The sequence below is a fragment of the Ambystoma mexicanum genome, unplaced genomic scaffold, assembly GCF_040938575.1.
Source record: "Ambystoma mexicanum isolate Mex_15411 unplaced genomic scaffold, UKY_AmexF1_1 Mex_scaf20, whole genome shotgun sequence".
NCBI lineage: Eukaryota > Metazoa > Chordata > Amphibia > Caudata > Ambystomatidae > Ambystoma > Ambystoma mexicanum.
This window is the reverse complement of record NW_027182434.1, coordinates 405,000-423,790: the sequence shown is the minus strand read 5'-3', so window position 1 is coordinate 423,790 and position 18,791 is coordinate 405,000. Positions and strand designations below refer to the sequence as shown.

Here is an 18,791-nt window from a genome sequence, read left to right as displayed (position 1 = left end):
AGGCAATGGGTGCCAAGAACTGACTCTTTAAGAAAAAAGCACCGGCAACGCTAGTCATCGTACAATATTTGTGCACAATTGCTTACATTAGGCGGCCGGTCCACTTTATTGAGTCCCCCTCAGCACCATTTAGTGCTCCTGTTGTCTGCGAAGTCCAAATTGTAACCCTGAATCAGTTCCTCTTCTGACCCTTTGTATCATGTTACATGACGAGTAATGATCACCTGTTAGCTTTATCCCTAATTATAACTCTCACTCTTTCCCTGCATCTAACCCTAGCTCTAATCCCATCATTAACCTCGGTCCGGGCACACGCGTGAACCCTTACTCTCATCTCAGCCTCTCCTGGTGATACATCACACCTGGGATCGTTTGCTCCCTGTGGGCTGTGGGAAATTTGCTACCAGCACGCCCTGGAAGTGGGGCTCATTCCGCTGCAACGGGAGGTCTTCCCAGGACGCGTCACAGCTCAACGCAAGAGCTCCTGGGTTTCGAAGGCTCTTGCAGCAAGTCTTCACAAAGCAGCAGGGAGCGCCGTTCCAGATGGGAAACTTGAGACTGGATGTCCAGAAAAGCAAGACGTCAGAAGCGAAACCTTTTTCCTGCAGGGTGTGGCATACCATCCGCTTGCTCATTGCGACAGAGGTGGCACTAATGAAGGAAGAGGTCAACGTTACGTTCTTCTTTAAAATGCAAGGCCAGGAAAAGTGGCAGCGGTGGGATTTGAACCCACGCCTCCGAAGAGACTGGAGCCTTAATCCAGCGCCTTAGACCGCTCGGCCACGCTACCTCCCTGCTAGTCGCCGAAAGCGGAACTTGACCCGTTGCCCGGCCCGCTTTAGTGCTTTGCCTTTTCTCCTTGGAAAGTCTGGAGACAGGCAGTGGAAGGGCAGGCAAACTGTCAGGTGCGCAGAGGAGGGGAGACCATGAGGCAAGGTGGGAGATGGGGGCAAGAAGTGAGAAAAAAACTAATCGCAAGCTAGGGCAGGATTCGGAAAGTGAAGCCGAAAAGGGGCTTAGCATGCAGCCCAGGGGTTTCTTTGACTGTCCTAAGCCCACAGGGACTTTGCCGTCCTCAGCTCATGAGACTTGAGATGGGTAGCTTGATTTGCTGAGGAAATGCGGGATGACAGATTCAACTCTGGAGTCAAACATAGCCCGGAACTATCGCCTTAAACTGAGTTTTAAGCCTGGTGCCGATAAAAAGAAAGAAATTAGCCTTAGATCGGGCAAGCCGTTTGACGGGGGAAAATGAGACCCCCTAGGCCATCTAGGTGGTCGCTGGATGCTGTGCAGACATCAGCAGCTGTTCATTTCATGCCCTCACGTCTCCTCGTTAGTATAGTGGTCAGTATCCCCGCCTGTCACGCGGGAGACCGGGGTTCAATTCCCCGACGGGGAGGTTAAACCTTTTCTGGATTTTTTTTAGTTCTTGACAAATATTCTTGAAGATTAGGCTGAGTCAAGTAGGGAATGGGTGCCAAGAACTGACTCTTTAAGAAAAAAGCACCGGCAACGCTAGTCATCGTACAATATTTGTGCACAATTGCTTACATTAGGCGGCCGGTCCACTTTATTGAGTCCCCCTCAGCACCATTTAGTGCTCCTGTTGTCTGCGAAGTCCAAATTGTAACCCTGAATCAGTTCCTCTTCTGACCCTTTGTATCATGTTACATGACGAGTAATGATCACCTGTTAGCTTTATCCCTAATTATAACTCTCACTCTTTCCCTGCATCTAACCCTAGCTCTAATCCCATCATTAACCTCGGTCCGGGCACACGCGTGAACCCTTACTCTCATCTCAGCCTCTCCTGGTGATACATCACACCTGGGATCGTTTGCTCCCTGTGGGCTGTGGGAAATTTGCTACCAGCACGCCCTGGAAGTGGGGCTCATTCCGCTGCAACGGGAGGTCTTCCCAGGACGCGTCACAGCTCAACGCAAGAGCTCCTGGGTTTCGAAGGCTCTTGCAGCAAGCCTTCACAAAGCAGCAGGGAGCGCCGTTCCAGATGGGAAACTTGAGACTGGATGTCCAGAAAAGCAAGACGTCAGAAGCGAAACCTTTTTCCTGCAGGGTGTGGCATACCATCCGCTTGCTCATTGCGACAGAGGTGGCACTAATGAAGGAAGAGGTCAACGTTACGTTCTTCTTTAAAATGCAAGGCCAGGAAAAGTGGCAGCGGTGGGATTTGAACCCACGCCTCCGAAGAGACTGGAGCCTTAATCCAGCGCCTTAGACCGCTCGGCCACGCTACCTCCCTGCTAGTCGCCGAAAGCGGAACTTGACCCGTTGCCCGGCCCGCTTTAGTGCTTTGCCTTTTCTCCTTGGAAAGTCTGGAGACAGGCAGTGGAAGGGCAGGCAAACTGTCAGGTGCGCAGAGGAGGGGAGACCATGAGGCAAGGTGGGAGATGGGGGCAAGAAGTGAGAAAAAAACTAATCGCAAGCTAGGGCAGGATTCGGAAAGTGAAGCCGAAAAGGGGCTTAGCATGCAGCCCAGGGGTTTCTTTGACTGTCCTAAGCCCACAGGGACTTTGCCGTCCTCAGCTCATGAGACTTGAGATGGGTAGCTTGATTTGCTGAGGAAATGCGGGATGACAGATTCAACTCTGGAGTCAAACATAGCCCGGAACTATCGCCTTAAACTGAGTTTTAAGCCTGGTGCCGATAAAAAGAAAGAAATTAGCCTTAGATCGGGCAAGCCGTTTGACGGGGGAAAATGAGACCCCCTAGGCCAGCTAGGTGGTCGCTGGATGCTGTGCAGACATCAGCAGCTGTTCATTTCATGCCCTCACGTCTCCTCGTTAGTATAGTGGTCAGTATCCCCGCCTGTCACGTGGGAGACCGGGGTTCAATTCCCCGACGGGGAGGTTAAACCTTTTCTGGATTTTTTTTAGTTCTTGACAAATATTCTTGAAGATTAGGCTGAGTCAAGTAGGGAATGGGTGCCAAGAACTGACTCTTTAAGAAAAAAGCACCGGCAACGCTAGTCATCGTACAATATTTGTGCACAATTGCTTACATTAGGCGGCCGGTCCACTTTATTGAGTCCCCCTCAGCACCATTTAGTGCTCCTGTTGTCTGCGAAGTCCAAATTGTAACCCTGAATCAGTTCCTCTTCTGACCCTTTGTATCATGTTACATGACGAGTAATGATCACCTGTTAGCTTTATCCCTAATTATAACTCTCACTCTTTCCCTGCATCTAACCCTAGCTCTAATCCCATCATTAACCTCGGTCCGGGCACACGCGTGAACCCTTACTCTCATCTCAGCCTCTCCTGGTGATACATCACACCTGGGATCGTTTGCTCCCTGTGGGCTGTGGGAAATTTGCTACCAGCACGCCCTGGAAGTGGGGCTCATTCCGCTGCAACGGGAGGTCTTCCCAGGACGCGTCACAGCTCAACGCAAGAGCTCCTGGGTTTCGAAGGCTCTTGCAGCAAGCCTTCACAAAGCAGCAGGGAGCGCCGTTCCAGATGGGAAACTTGAGACTGGATGTCCAGAAAAGCAAGACGTCAGAAGCGAAACCTTTTTCCTGCAGGGTGTGGCATACCATCCGCTTGCTCATTGGGACAGAGCTGGCACTAATGAAGGAAGAGGTCAACGTTACGTTCTTCTTTAAAATGCAAGGCCAGGAAAAGTGGCAGCGGTGGGATTTGAACCCACGCCTCCGAAGAGACTGGAGCCTTAATCCAGCACCTTAGACCGCTCGGCCACGCTACCTCCCTGCTAGTCGCCGAAAGCGGAACTTGACCCGTTGCCCGACCCGCTTTAGTGCTTTGCCTTTTCTCCTTGGAAAGTCTGGAGACAGGCAGTGGAAGGGCAGGCAAACTGTCAGGTGCGCAGAGGAGGGGAGACCATGAGGCAAGGTGGGAGTTGGGGGCAAGAAGTGAGAAAAAAACTAATCGCAAGCTAGGGCAGGATTCGGAAAGTGAAGCCGAAAAGGGGCTTAGCATGCAGCCCAGGGGTTTCTTTGACTGTCCTAAGCCCACAGGGACTTTGCCGTCCTCAGCTCATGAGACTTGAGATGGGTAGCTTGATTTGCTGAGGAAATGCGGGATGACAGATTCAACTCTGGAGTCAAACATAGCCCGGAACTATCGCCTTAAACTGAGTTTTAAGCCTGGTGCCGATAAAAAGAAAGAAATTAGCCTTAGATCGGGCAAGCCGTTTGACGGGGGAAAATGAGACCCCCTAGGCCATCTAGGTGGTCGCTGGATGCTGTGCAGACATCAGCAGCTGTTCATTTCATGCCCTCACGTCTCCTCGTTAGTATAGTGGTCAGTATCCCCGCCTGTCACGCGGGAGACCGGCCCCGACGGGGAGGTTAAACCTTTTCTGGATTTTTTTTAGTTCTTGACAAATATTCTTGAAGATTAGGCTGAGTCAAGTAGGGAATGGGTGCCAAGAACTGACTCTTTAAGAAAAAAGCACCGGCAACGCTAGTCATCGTACAATATTTGTGCACAATTGCTTACATTAGGCGGCCGGTCCACTTTATTGAGTCCCCCTCAGCACCATTTAGTGCTCCTGTTGTCTGCGAAGTCCAAATTGTAACCCTGAATCAGTTCCTCTTCTGACCCTTTGTATCATGTTACATGACGAGTAATGATCACCTGTTAGCTTTATCCCTAATTATAACTCTCACTCTTTCCCTGCATCTAACCCTAGCTCTAATCCCATCATTAACCTCGGTCCGGGCACACGCGTGAACCCTTACTCTCATCTCAGCCTCTCCTGGTGATACATCACACCTGGGATCGTTTGCTCCCTGTGGGCTGTGGGAAATTTGCTACCAGCACGCCCTGGAAGTGGGGCTCATTCCGCTGCAACGGGAGGTCTTCCCAGGACGCGTCACAGCTCAACGCAAGAGCTCCTGGGTTTCGAAGGCTCTTGCAGCAAGTCTTCACAAAGCAGCAGGGAGCGCCGTTCCAGATGGGAAACTTGAGACTGGATGTCCAGAAAAGCAAGACGTCAGAAGCGAAACCTTTTTCCTGCAGGGTGTGGCATACCATCCGCTTGCTCATTGCGACAGAGGTGGCACTAATGAAGGAAGAGGTCAACGTTACGTTCTTCTTTAAAATGCAAGGCCAGGAAAAGTGGCAGCGGTGGGATTTGAACCCACGCCTCCGAAGAGACTGGAGCCTTAATCCAGCGCCTTAGACCGCTCGGCCACGCTACCTCCCTGCTAGTCGCCGAAAGCGGAACTTGACCCGTTGCCCGGCCCGCTTTAGTGCTTTGCCTTTTCTCCTTGGAAAGTCTGGAGACAGGCAGTGGAAGGGCAGGCAAACTGTCAGGTGCGCAGAGGAGGGGAGACCATGAGGCAAGGTGGGAGATGGGGGCAAGAAGTGAGAAAAAAACTAATCGCAAGCTAGGGCAGGATTCGGAAAGTGAAGCCGAAAAGGGGCTTAGCATGCAGCCCAGGGGTTTCTTTGACTGTCCTAAGCCCACAGGGACTTTGCCGTCCTCAGCTCATGAGACTTGAGATGGGTAGCTTGATTTGCTGAGGAAATGCGGGATGACAGATTCAACTCTGGAGTCAAACATAGCCCGGAACTATCGCCTTAAACTGAGTTTTAAGCCTGGTGCCGATAAAAAGAAAGAAATTAGCCTTAGATCGGGCAAGCCGTTTGACGGGGGAAAATGAGACCCCCTAGGCCATCTAGGTGGTCGCTGGATGCTGTGCAGACATCAGCAGCTGTTCATTTCATGCCCTCACGTCTCCTCGTTAGTATAGTGGTCAGTATCCCCGCCTGTCACGCGGGAGACCGGGGTTCAATTCCCCGACGGGGAGGTTAAACCTTTTCTGGATTTTTTTTAGTTCTTGACAAATATTCTTGAAGATTAGGCTGAGTCAAGTAGGGAATGGGTGCCAAGAACTGACTCTTTAAGAAAAAAGCACCGGCAACGCTAGTCATCGTACAATATTTGTGCACAATTGCTTACATTAGGCGGCCGGTCCACTTTATTGAGTCCCCCTCAGCACCATTTAGTGCTCCTGTTGTCTGCGAAGTCCAAATTGTAACCCTGAATCAGTTCCTCTTCTGACCCTTTGTATCATGTTACATGACGAGTAATGATCACCTGTTAGCTTTATCCCTAATTATAACTCTCACTCTTTCCCTGCATCTAACCCTAGCTCTAATCCCATCATTAACCTCGGTCCGGGCACACGCGTGAACCCTTACTCTCATCTCAGCCTCTCCTGGTGATACATCACACCTGGGATCGTTTGCTCCCTGTGGGCTGTGGGAAATTTGCTACCAGCACGCCCTGGAAGTGGGGCTCATTCCGCTGCAACGGGAGGTCTTCCCAGGACGCGTCACAGCTCAACGCAAGAGCTCCTGGGTTTCGAAGGCTCTTGCAGCAAGCCTTCACAAAGCAGCAGGGAGCGCCGTTCTAGATGGGAAACTTGAGACTGGATGTCCAGAAAAGCAAGACGTCAGAAGCGAAACCTTTTTCCTGCAGGGTGTGGCATACCATCCGCTTGCTCATTGCGACAGAGGTGGCACTAATGAAGGAAGAGGTCAACGTTACGTTCTTCTTTAAAATGCAAGGCCAGGAAAAGTGGCAGCGGTGGGATTTGAACCCACGCCTCCGAAGAGACTGGAGCCTTAATCCAGCGCCTTAGACCGCTCGGCCACGCTACCTCCCTGCTAGTCGCCGAAAGCGGAACTTGACCCGTTGCCCGGCCCGCTTTAGTGCTTTGCCTTTTCTCCTTGGAAAGTCTGGAGACAGGCAGTGGAAGGGCAGGCAAACTGTCAGGTGCGCAGAGGAGGGGAGACCATGAGGCAAGGTGGGAGATGGGGGCAAGAAGTGAGAAAAAAACTAATCGCAAGCTAGGGCAGGATTCGGAAAGTGAAGCCGAAAAGGGGCTTAGCATGCAGCCCAGGGGTTTCTTTGACTGTCCTAAGCCCACAGGGACTTTGCCGTCCTCAGCTCATGAGACTTGAGATGGGTAGCTTGATTTGCTGAGGAAATGCGGGATGACAGATTCAACTCTGGAGTCAAACATAGCCCGGAACTATCGCCTTAAACTGAGTTTTAAGCCTGGTGCCGATAAAAAGAAAGAAATTAGCCTTAGATCGGGCAAGCCGTTTGACGGGGGAAAATGAGACCCCCTAGGCCATCTAGGTGGTCGCTGGATGCTGTGCAGACATCAGCAGCTGTTCATTTCATGCCCTCACGTCTCCTCGTTAGTATAGTGGTCAGTATCCCCGCCTGTCACGCGGGAGACCGGGGTTCAATTCCCCGACGGGGAGGTTAAACCTTTTCTGGATTTTTTTTAGTTCTTGACAAATATTCTTGAAGATTAGGCTGAGTCAAGTAGGGAATGGGTGCCAAGAACTGACTCTTTAAGAAAAAAGCACCGGCAACGCTAGTCATCGTACAATATTTGTGCACAATTGCTTACATTAGGCGGCCGGTCCACTTTATTGAGTCCCCCTCAGCACCATTTAGTGCTCCTGTTGTCTGCGAAGTCCAAATTGTAACCCTGAATCAGTTCCTCTTCTGACCCTTTGTATCATGTTACATGACGAGTAATGATCACCTGTTAGCTTTATCCCTAATTATAACTCTCACTCTTTCCCTGCATCTAACCCTAGCTCTAATCCCATCATTAACCTCGGTCCGGGCACACGCGTGAACCCTTACTCTCATCTCAGCCTCTCCTGGTGATACATCACACCTGGGATCGTTTGCTCCCTGTGGGCTGTGGGAAATTTGCTACCAGCACGCCCTGGAAGTGGGGCTCATTCCGCTGCAACGGGAGGTCTTCCCAGGACGCGTCACAGCTCAACGCAAGAGCTCCTGGGTTTCGAAGGCTCTTGCAGCAAGCCTTCACAAAGCAGCAGGGAGCGCCGTTCCAGATGGGAAACTTGAGACTGGATGTCCAGAAAAGCAAGACGTCAGAAGCGAAACCTTTTTCCTGCAGGGTGTGGCATACCATCCGCTTGCTCATTGCGACAGAGCTGGCACTAATGAAGGAAGAGGTCAACGTTACGTTCTTCTTTAAAATGCAAGGCCAGGAAAAGTGGCAGCGGTGGGATTTGAACCCACGCCTCCGAAGAGACTGGAGCCTTAATCCAGCGCCTTAGACCGCTCGGCCACGCTACCTCCCTGCTAGTCGCCGAAAGCGGAACTTGACCCGTTGCCCGGCCCGCTTTAGTGCTTTGCCTTTTCTCCTTGGAAAGTCTGGAGACAGGCAGTGGAAGGGCAGGCAAACTGTCAGGTGCGCAGAGGAGGGGAGACCATGAGGCAAGGTGGGAGATGGGGGCAAGAAGTGAGAAAAAAACTAATCGCAAGCTAGGGCAGGATTCGGAAAGTGAAGCCGAAAAGGGGCTTAGCATGCAGCCCAGGGGTTTCTTTGACTGTCCTAAGCCCACAGGGACTTTGCCGTCCTCAGCTCATGAGACTTGAGATGGGTAGCTTGATTTGCTGAGGAAATGCGGGATGACAGATTCAACTCTGGAGTCAAACATAGCCCGGAACTATCGCCTTAAACTGAGTTTTAAGCCTGGTGCCGATAAAAAGAAAGAAATTAGCCTTAGATCGGGCAAGCCGTTTGACGGGGGAAAATGAGACCCCCTAGGCCATCTAGGTGGTCGCTGGATGCTGTGCAGACATCAGCAGCTGTTCATTTCATGCCCTCACGTCTCCTCGTTAGTATAGTGGTCAGTATCCCCGCCTGTCACGCGGGAGACCGGGGTTCAATTCCCCGACGGGGAGGTTAAACCTTTTCTGGATTTTTTTTAGTTCTTGACAAATATTCTTGAAGATTAGGCTGAGTCAAGTAGGGAATGGGTGCCAAGAACTGACTCTTTAAGAAAAAAGCACCGGCAACGCTAGTCATCGTACAATATTTGTGCACAATTGCTTACATTAGGCGGCCGGTCCACTTTATTGAGTCCCCCTCAGCACCATTTAGTGCTCCTGTTGTCTGCGAAGTCCAAATTGTAACCCTGAATCAGTTCCTCTTCTGACCCTTTGTATCATGTTACATGACGAGTAATGATCACCTGTTAGCTTTATCCCTAATTATAACTCTCACTCTTTCCCTGCATCTAACCCTAGCTCTAATCCCATCATTAACCTCGGTCCGGGCACACGCGTGAACCCTTACTCTCATCTCAGCCTCTCCTGGTGATACATCACACCTGGGATCGTTTGCTCCCTGTGGGCTGTGGGAAATTTGCTACCAGCACGCCCTGGAAGTGGGGCTCATTCCGCTGCAACGGGAGGTCTTCCCAGGACGCGTCACAGCTCAACGCAAGAGCTCCTGGGTTTCGAAGGCTCTTGCAGCAAGTCTTCACAAAGCAGCAGGGAGCGCCGTTCCAGATGGGAAACTTGAGACTGGATGTCCAGAAAAGCAAGACGTCAGAAGCGAAACCTTTTTCCTGCAGGGTGTGGCATACCATCCGCTTGCTCATTGCGACAGAGGTGGCACTAATGAAGGAAGAGGTCAACGTTACGTTCTTCTTTAAAATGCAAGGCCAGGAAAAGTGGCAGCGGTGGGATTTGAACCCACGCCTCGGAAGAGACTGGAGCCTTAATCCAGCGCCTTAGACCGCTCGGCCACGCTACCTCCCTGCTAGTCGCCGAAAGCGGAACTTGACCCGTTGCCCGGCCCGCTTTAGTGCTTTGCCTTTTCTCCTTGGAAAGTCTGGAGACAGGCAGTGGAAGGGCAGGCAAACTGTCAGGTGCGCAGAGGAGGGGAGACCATGAGGCAAGGTGGGAGATGGGGGCAAGAAGTGAGGAAAAAACTAATCGCAAGCTAGGGCAGGATTCGGAAAGTGAAGCCGAAAAGGGGCTTAGCATGCAGCCCAGGGGTTTCTTTGACTGTCCTAAGCCCACAGGGACTTTGCCGTCCTCAGCTCATGAGACTTGAGATGGGTAGCTTGATTTGCTGAGGAAATGCGGGATGACAGATTCAACTCTGGAGTCAAACATAGCCCGGAACTATCGCCTTAAACTGAGTTTTAAGCCTGGTGCCGATAAAAAGAAAGAAATTAGCCTTAGATCGGGCAAGCCGTTTGACGGGGGAAAATGAGACCCCCTAGGCCATCTAGGTGGTCGCTGGATGCTGTGCAGACATCAGCAGCTGTTCATTTCATGCCCTCACGTCTCCTCGTTAGTATAGTGGTCAGTATCCGGGTTCAATTCCCCGACGGGGAGGTTAAACCTTTTCTGGATTTTTTTTAGTTCTTGACAAATATTCTTGAAGATTAGGCTGAGTCAAGTAGGGAATGGGTGCCAAGAACTGACTCTTTAAGAAAAAAGCACCGGCAACGCTAGTCATCGTACAATATTTGTGCACAATTGCTTACATTAGGCGGCCGGTCCACTTTATTGAGTCCCCCTCAGCACCATTTAGTGCTCCTGTTGTCTGCGAAGTCCAAATTGTAACCCTGAATCAGTTCCTCTTCTGACCCTTTGTATCATGTTACATGACGAGTAATGATCACCTGTTAGCTTTATCCCTAATTATAACTCTCACTCTTTCCCTGCATCTAACCCTAGCTCTAATCCCATCATTAACCTCGGTCCGGGCACACGCGTGAACCCTTACTCTCATCTCAGCCTCTCCTGGTGATACATCACACCTGGGATCGTTTGCTCCCTGTGGGCTGTGGGAAATTTGCTACCAGCACGCCCTGGAAGTGGGGCTCATTCCGCTGCAACGGGAGGTCTTCCCAGGACGCGTCACAGCTCAACGCAAGAGCTCCTGGGTTTCGAAGGCTCTTGCAGCAAGCCTTCACAAAGCAGCAGGGAGCGCCGTTCCAGATGGGAAACTTGAGACTGGATGTCCAGAAAAGCAAGACGTCAGAAGCGAAACCTTTTTCCTGCAGGGTGTGGCATACCATCCGCTTGCTCATTGCGACAGAGGTGGCACTAATGAAGGAAGAGGTCAACGTTACGTTCTTCTTTAAAATGCAAGGCCAGGAAAAGTGGCAGCGGTGGGATTTGAACCCACGCCTCCGAAGAGACTGGAGCCTTAATCCAGCGCCTTAGACCGCTCGGCCACGCTACCTCCCTGCTAGTCGCCGAAAGCGGAACTTGACCCGTTGCCCGGCCCGCTTTAGTGCTTTGCCTTTTCTCCTTGGAAAGTCTGGAGACAGGCAGTGGAAGGGCAGGCAAACTGTCAGGTGCGCAGAGGAGGGGAGACCATGAGGCAAGGTGGGAGATGGGGGCAAGAAGTGAGAAAAAAACTAATCGCAAGCTAGGGCAGGATTCGGAAAGTGAAGCCGAAAAGGGGCTTAGCATGCAGCCCAGGGGTTTCTTTGACTGTCCTAAGCCCACAGGGACTTTGCCGTCCTCAGCTCATGAGACTTGAGATGGGTAGCTTGATTTGCTGAGGAAATGCGGGATGACAGATTCAACTCTGGAGTCAAACATAGCCCGGAACTATCGCCTTAAACTGAGTTTTAAGCCTGGTGCCGATAAAAAGAAAGAAATTAGCCTTAGATCGGGCAAGCCGTTTGACGGGGGAAAATGAGACCCCCTAGGCCATCTAGGTGGTCGCTGGATGCTGTGCAGACATCAGCAGCTGTTCATTTCATGCCCTCACGTCTCCTCGTTAGTATAGTGGTCAGTATCCCCGCCTGTCACGCGGGAGACCGGGGTTCAATTCCCCGACGGGGAGGTTAAACCTTTTCTGGATTTTTTTTAGTTCTTGACAAATATTCTTGAAGATTAGGCTGAGTCAAGTAGGGAATGGGTGCCAAGAACTGACTCTTTAAGAAAAAAGCACCGGCAACGCTAGTCATCGTACAATATTTGTGCACAATTGCTTACATTAGGCGGCCGGTCCACTTTATTGAGTCCCCCTCAGCACCATTTAGTGCTCCTGTTGTCTGCGAAGTCCAAATTGTAACCCTGAATCAGTTCCTCTTCTGACCCTTTGTATCATGTTACATGACGAGTAATGATCACCTGTTAGCTTTATCCCTAATTATAACTCTCACTCTTTCCCTGCATCTAACCCTAGCTCTAATCCCATCATTAACCTCGGTCCGGGCACACGCGTGAACCCTTACTCTCATCTCAGCCTCTCCTGGTGATACATCACACCTGGGATCGTTTGCTCCCTGTGGGCTGTGGGAAATTTGCTACCAGCACGCCCTGGAAGTGGGGCTCATTCCGCTGCAACGGGAGGTCTTCCCAGGACGCGTCACAGCTCAACGCAAGAGCTCCTGGGTTTCGAAGGCTCTTGCAGCAAGCCTTCACAAAGCAGCAGGGAGCGCCGTTCCAGATGGGAAACTTGAGACTGGATGTCCAGAAAAGCAAGACGTCAGAAGAGAAACCTTTTTCCTGCAGGGTGTGGCATACCATCCGCTTGCTCATTGCGACAGAGCTGGCACTAATGAAGGAAGAGGTCAACGTTACGTTCTTCTTTAAAATGCAAGGCCAGGAAAAGTGGCAGCGGTGGGATTTGAACCCACGCCTCCGAAGAGACTGGAGCCTTAATCCAGCGCCTTAGACCGCTCGGCCACGCTACCTCCCTGCTAGTCGCCGAAAGCGGAACTTGACCCGTTGCCCGGCCCGCTTTAGTGCTTTGCCTTTTCTCCTTGGAAAGTCTGGAGACAGGCAGTGGAAGGGCAGGCAAACTGTCAGGTGCGCAGAGGAGGGGAGACCATGAGGCAAGGTGGGAGATGGGGGCAAGAAGTGAGAAAAAAACTAATCGCAAGCTAGGGCAGGATTCGGAAAGTGAAGCCGAAAAGGGGCTTAGCATGCAGCCCAGGGGTTTCTTTGACTGTCCTAAGCCCACAGGGACTTTGCCGTCCTCAGCTCATGAGACTTGAGATGGGTAGCTTGATTTGCTGAGGAAATGCGGGATGACAGATTCAACTCTGGAGTCAAACATAGCCCGGAACTATCGCCTTAAACTGAGTTTTAAGCCTGGTGCCGATAAAAAGAAAGAAATTAGCCTTAGATCGGGCAAGCCGTTTGACGGGGGAAAATGAGACCCCCTAGGCCATCTAGGTGGTCGCTGGATGCTGTGCAGACATCAGCAGCTGTTCATTTCATGCCCTCACGTCTCCTCGTTAGTATAGTGGTCAGTATCCCCGCCTGTCACGCGGGAGACCGGGGTTCCCCGACGGGGAGGTTAAACCTTTTCTGGATTTTTTTTAGTTCTTGACAAATATTCTTGAAGATTAGGCTGAGTCAAGTAGGGAATGGGTGCCAAGAACTGACTCTTTAAGAAAAAAGCACCGGCAACGCTAGTCATCGTACAATATTTGTGCACAATTGCTTACATTAGGCGGCCGGTCCACTTTATTGAGTCCCCCTCAGCACCATTTAGTGCTCCTGTTGTCTGCGAAGTCCAAATTGTAACCCTGAATCAGTTCCTCTTCTGACCCTTTGTATCATGTTACATGACGAGTAATGATCACCTGTTAGCTTTATCCCTAATTATAACTCTCACTCTTTCCCTGCATCTAACCCTAGCTCTAATCCCATCATTAACCTCGGTCCGGGCACACGCGTGAACCCTTACTCTCATCTCAGCCTCTCCTGGTGATACATCACACCTGGGATCGTTTGCTCCCTGTGGGCTGTGGGAAATTTGCTACCAGCACGCCCTGGAAGTGGGGCTCATTCCGCTGCAACGGGAGGTCTTCCCAGGACGCGTCACAGCTCAACGCAAGAGCTCCTGGGTTTCGAAGGCTCTTGCAGCAAGTCTTCACAAAGCAGCAGGGAGCGCCGTTCCAGATGGGAAACTTGAGACTGGATGTCCAGAAAAGCAAGACGTCAGAAGCGAAACCTTTTTCCTGCAGGGTGTGGCATACCATCCGCTTGCTCATTGCGACAGAGGTGGCACTAATGAAGGAAGAGGTCAACGTTACGTTCTTCTTTAAAATGCAAGGCCAGGAAAAGTGGCAGCGGTGGGATTTGAACCCACGCCTCCGAAGAGACTGGAGCCTTAATCCAGCGCCTTAGACCGCTCGGCCACGCTACCTCCCTGCTAGTCGCCGAAAGCGGAACTTGACCCGTTGCCCGGCCCGCTTTAGTGCTTTGCCTTTTCTCCTTGGAAAGTCTGGAGACAGGCAGTGGAAGGGCAGGCAAACTGTCAGGTGCGCAGAGGAGGGGAGACCATGAGGCAAGGTGGGAGATGGGGGCAAGAAGTGAGGAAAAAACTAATCGCAAGCTAGGGCAGGATTCGGAAAGTGAAGCCGAAAAGGGGCTTAGCATGCAGCCCAGGGGTTTCTTTGACTGTCCTAAGCCCACAGGGACTTTGCCGTCCTCAGCTCATGAGACTTGAGATGGGTAGCTTGATTTGCTGAGGAAATGCGGGATGACAGATTCAACTCTGGAGTCAAACATAGCCCGGAACTATCGCCTTAAACTGAGTTTTAAGCCTGGTGCCGATAAAAAGAAAGAAATTAGCCTTAGATCGGGCAAGCCGTTTGACGGGGGAAAATGAGACCCCCTAGGCCATCTAGGTGGTCGCTGGATGCTGTGCAGACATCATCAGCTGTTCATTTCATGCCCTCACGTCTCCTCGTTAGTATAGTGGTCAGTATCCCCGCCTGTCACGCGGGAGACCGGGGTTCAATTCCCCGACGGGGAGGTTAAACCTTTTCTGGATTTTTTTTAGTTCTTGACAAATATTCTTGAAGATTAGGCTGAGTCAAGTAGGGAATGGGTGCCAAGAACTGACTCTTTAAGAAAAAAGCACCGGCAACGCTAGTCATCGTACAATATTTGTGCACAATTGCTTACATTAGGCGGCCGGTCCACTTTATTGAGTCCCCCTCAGCACCATTTAGTGCTCCTGTTGTCTGCGAAGTCCAAATTGTAACCCTGAATCAGTTCCTCTTCTGACCCTTTGTATCATGTTACATGACGAGTAATGATCACCTGTTAGCTTTATCCCTAATTATAACTCTCACTCTTTCCCTGCATCTAACCCTAGCTCTAATCCCATCATTAACCTCGGTCCGGGCACACGCGTGAACCCTTACTCTCATCTCAGCCTCTCCTGGTGATACATCACACCTGGGATCGTTTGCTCCCTGTGGGCTGTGGGAAATTTGCTACCAGCACGCCCTGGAAGTGGGGCTCATTCCGCTGCAACGGGAGGTCTTCCCAGGACGCGTCACAGCTCAACGCAAGAGCTCCTGGGTTTCGAAGGCTCTTGCAGCAAGCCTTCACAAAGCAGCAGGGAGCGCCGTTCCAGATGGGAAACTTGAGACTGGATGTCCAGAAAAGCAAGACGTCAGAAGCGAAACCTTTTTCCTGCAGGGTGTGGCATACCATCCGCTTGCTCATTGCGACAGAGCTGGCACTAATGAAGGAAGAGGTCAACGTTACGTTCTTCTTTAAAATGCAAGGCCAGGAAAAGTGGCAGCGGTGGGATTTGAACCCACGCCTCCGAAGAGACTGGAGCCTTAATCCAGCACCTTAGACCGCTCGGCCACGCTACCTCCCTGCTAGTCGCCGAAAGCGGAACTTGACCCGTTGCCCGGCCCGCTTTAGTGCTTTGCCTTTTCTCCTTGGAAAGTCTGGAGACAGGCAGTGGAAGGGCAGGCAAACTGTCAGGTGCGCAGAGGAGGGGAGACCATGAGGCAAGGTGGGAGTTGGGGGCAAGAAGTGAGAAAAAAACTAATCGCAAGCTAGGGCAGGATTCGGAAAGTGAAGCCGAAAAGGGGCTTAGCATGCAGCCCAGGGGTTTCTTTGACTGTCCTAAGCCCACAGGGACTTTGCCGTCCTCAGCTCATGAGACTTGAGATGGGTAGCTTGATTTGCTGAGGAAATGCGGGATGACAGATTCAACTCTGGAGTCAAACATAGCCCGGAACTATCGCCTTAAACTGAGTTTTAAGCCTGGTGCCGATAAAAAGAAAGAAATTAGCCTTAGATCGGGCAAGCCGTTTGACGGGGGAAAATGAGACCCCCTAGGCCATCTAGGTGGTCGCTGGATGCTGTGCAGACATCAGCAGCTGTTCATTTCATGCCCTCACGTCTCCTCGTTAGTATAGTGGTCAGTATCCCCGCCTGTCACGCGGGAGACCGGGGAGGTTAAACCTTTTCTGGATTTTTTTTAGTTCTTGACAAATATTCTTGAAGATTAGGCTGAGTCAAGTAGGGAATGGGTGCCAAGAACTGACTCTTTAAGAAAAAAGCACCGGCAACGCTAGTCATCGTACAATATTTGTGCACAATTGCTTACATTAGGCGGCCGGTCCACTTTATTGAGTCCCCCTCAGCACCATTTAGTGCTCCTGTTGTCTGCGAAGTCCAAATTGTAACCCTGAATCAGTTCCTCTTCTGACCCTTTGTATCATGTTACATGACGAGTAATGATCACCTGTTAGCTTTATCCCTAATTATAACTCTCACTCTTTCCCTGCATCTAACCCTAGCTCTAATCCCATCATTAACCTCGGTCCGGGCACACGCGTGAACCCTTACTCTCATCTCAGCCTCTCCTGGTGATACATCACACCTGGGATCGTTTGCTCCCTGTGGGCTGTGGGAAATTTGCTACCAGCACGCCCTGGAAGTGGGGCTCATTCCGCTGCAACGGGAGGTCTTCCCAGGACGCGTCACAGCTCAACGCAAGAGCTCCTGGGTTTCGAAGGCTCTTGCAGCAAGCCTTCACAAAGCAGCAGGGAGCGCCGTTCCAGATGGGAAACTTGAGACTGGATGTCCAGAAAAGCAAGACGTCAGAAGCGAAACCTTTTTCCTGCAGGGTGTGGCATACCATCCGCTTGCTCATTGCGACAGAGGTGGCACTAATGAAGGAAGAGGTCAACGTTACGTTCTTCTTTAAAATGCAAGGCCAGGAAAAGTGGCAGCGGTGGGATTTGAACCCACGCCTCCGAAGAGACTGGAGCCTTAATCCAGCGCCTTAGACCGCTCGGCCACGCTACCTCCCTGCTAGTCGCCGAAAGCGGAACTTGACCCGTTGCCCGGCCCGCTTTAGTGCTTTGCCTTTTCTCCTTGGAAAGTCTGGAGACAGGCAGTGGAAGGGCAGGCAAACTGTCAGGTGCGCAGAGGAGGGGAGACCATGAGGCAAGGTGGGAGATGGGGGCAAGAAGTGAGAAAAAAACTAATCGCAAGCTAGGGCAGGATTCGGAAAGTGAAGCCGAAAAGGGGCTTAGCATGCAGCCCAGGGGTTTCTTTGACTGTCCTAAGCCCACAGGGACTTTGCCGTCCTCAGCTCATGAGACTTGAGATGGGTAGCTTGATTTGCTGAGGAAATGCGGGATGACAGATTCAACTCTGGAGTCAAACATAGCCCGGAACTATCGCCTTAAACTGAGTTTTAAGCCTGGTGCCGATAAAAAGAAAGAAATTAGCCTTAGATCGGGCAAGCCGTTTGACGGGGGAAAATGAGACCCCCTAGGCCATCTAGGTGGTCGCTGGATGCTGTGCAGACATCAGCAGCTGTTCATTTCATGCCCTCACGTCTCCTCGTTAGTATAGTGGTCAGTATCCCCGCCTGTCACGCGGGAGACCCCGACGGGGAGGTTAAACGTTTTCTGGATTTTGTTTAGTTCTTGACAAATATTCTTGAAGATTAGGCTGAGTCAAGTAGGGAATGGGTGCCAAGAACTGACTCTTTAAGAAAAAAGCACCGGCAACGCTAGTCATCGTACAATATTTGTGCACAATTGCTTACATTAGGCGGCCGGTCCACTTTATTGAGTCCCCCTCAGCACCATTTAGTGCTCCTGTTGTCTGCGAAGTCCAAATTGTAACCCTGAATCAGTTCCTCTTCTGACCCTTTGTATCATGTTACATGACGAGTAATGATCACCTGTTAGCTTTATCCCTAATTATAACTCTCACTCTTTCCCTGCATCTAACCCTAGCTCTAATCCCATCATTAACCTCGGTCCGGGCACACGCGTGAACCCTTACTCTCATCTCAGCCTCTCCTGGTGATACATCACACCTGGGATCGTTTGCTCCCTGTGGGCTGTGGGAAATTTGCTACCAGCACGCCCTGGAAGTGGGGCTCATTCCGCTGCAACGGGAGGTCTTCCCAGGACGCGTCACAGCTCAACGCAAGAGCTCCTGGGTTTCGAAGGCTCTTGCAGCAAGCCTTCACAAAGCAGCAGGGAGCGCCATTCCAGATGGGAAACTTGAGACTGGATGTCCAGAAAAGCAAGACGTCAGAAGCGAAACCTTTTTCCTGCAGGGTGTGGCATACCATCCGCTTGCTCATTGCGACAGAGCTGGCACTAATGAAGGAAGAGGTCAACGTTACGTTCTTCTTTAAAATGCAAGGCCAGGAAAAGTGGCAGCGGTGGGATTTGAACCCACGCCTCCGAAGAGACTGGAGCCTTAATCCAGCACCTTAGACCGCTCGGCCACGCTACCTCCCTGCTAGTCGCCGAAAGCGGAACTTGACCCGTTGCCCGGCCCGCTTTAGTGCTTTGCCTTTTCTCCTTGGAAAGTCTGGAGACAGGCAGTGGAAGGGCAGGCAAACTGTCAGGTGCGCAGAGGAGGGGAGACCATGAGGCAAGGTGGGAGTTGGGGGCAAGAAGTGAGAAAAAAACTAATCGCAAGCTAGGGCAGGATTCGGAAAGTGAAGCCGAAAAGGGGCTTAGCATGCAGCCCAGGGGTTTCTTTGACTGTCCTAAGCCCACAGGGACTTTGCCGTCCTCAGCTCATGAGACTTGAGATGGGTAGCTTGATTTGCTGAGGAAATGCGGGATGACAGATTCAACTCTGGAGTCAAACATAGCCCGGAACTATCGCCTTAAACTGAGTTTTAAGCCTGGTGCCGATAAAAAGAAAGAAATTAGCCTTAGATCGGGCAAGCCGTTTGA

At 51.3% G+C, this 18,791-nt stretch overlaps 6 non-coding genes across 6 annotated transcripts; all 6 read left to right on the top strand.

The window, feature by feature from the left end:
• The first annotated feature begins 1,330 nt into the window (after positions 1 to 1,330).
• Positions 1,331 to 1,402, top strand: TRNAD-GUC (transfer RNA aspartic acid (anticodon GUC)). The gene has a single exon. It is a non-coding gene; the product is annotated as a tRNA-Asp (tRNA).
• A 4,323-nt stretch (positions 1,403 to 5,725) lies between these two features.
• On the top strand, positions 5,726 to 5,797 carry TRNAD-GUC (transfer RNA aspartic acid (anticodon GUC)). Its single transcript has one exon. It is a non-coding gene; the product is annotated as a tRNA-Asp (tRNA).
• A 1,396-nt stretch (positions 5,798 to 7,193) lies between these two features.
• TRNAD-GUC (transfer RNA aspartic acid (anticodon GUC)) lies at positions 7,194 to 7,265 on the top strand. Its single transcript has one exon. It is a non-coding gene; the product is annotated as a tRNA-Asp (tRNA).
• Positions 7,266 to 8,661: 1,396 nt separating this feature from the next.
• Positions 8,662 to 8,733, top strand: TRNAD-GUC (transfer RNA aspartic acid (anticodon GUC)). Its single transcript has one exon. It is a non-coding gene; the product is annotated as a tRNA-Asp (tRNA).
• Positions 8,734 to 11,575: 2,842 nt separating this feature from the next.
• Positions 11,576 to 11,647, top strand: TRNAD-GUC (transfer RNA aspartic acid (anticodon GUC)). The gene has a single exon. It is a non-coding gene; the product is annotated as a tRNA-Asp (tRNA).
• A 2,859-nt stretch (positions 11,648 to 14,506) lies between these two features.
• Positions 14,507 to 14,578, top strand: TRNAD-GUC (transfer RNA aspartic acid (anticodon GUC)). The gene has a single exon. It is a non-coding gene; the product is annotated as a tRNA-Asp (tRNA).
• Positions 14,579 to 18,791: the final 4,213 nt, after the last annotated feature.